Source organism: Penaeus monodon, chromosome 23 (assembly GCF_015228065.2).
Source record: "Penaeus monodon isolate SGIC_2016 chromosome 23, NSTDA_Pmon_1, whole genome shotgun sequence".
NCBI lineage: Eukaryota > Metazoa > Arthropoda > Malacostraca > Decapoda > Penaeidae > Penaeus > Penaeus monodon.
The window spans coordinates 10,971,711-10,972,144 of NC_051408.1; positions in this window are offsets into that span (position 1 = coordinate 10,971,711).

Below are 434 nucleotides of genomic sequence, written 5' to 3' on the forward strand. Positions count from 1 at the left end.
TGTGTGTATTTTGAATAAAGGTTTAGTGCTAAGGAACATTTTTCTAAGAGGCCATAAATTTTGCATAGTCCTTTTCTCAAAGAAAGAGCTAAAAATGTTCCGGTGACACTGAAAATATTGATAATTTTATCTGAAATGAACACTTAGAATTTATTTTATAACAAAACAGGAAGTTTAAGATCAAACCAAATCCGGTTTAAAATGCTTGATTCAACTCAAACCTGGCAGATGTCAATATTCTTTTAAGCTTTACTTTCATAGAAAATGCATTAACGTGAAAATGCAGGTAACATACAACAAAACAAATCGGCTTTGGGAAGAGCTACTCTCGAACAAGATTTATTTTTTAATCTGCTCTAATAGGAAGAGGAAATCTTTTAGAATGACGGATAAAAGGTGCAGTTACTGAAAGGGAAGAAAGTTTGTCAATCTTC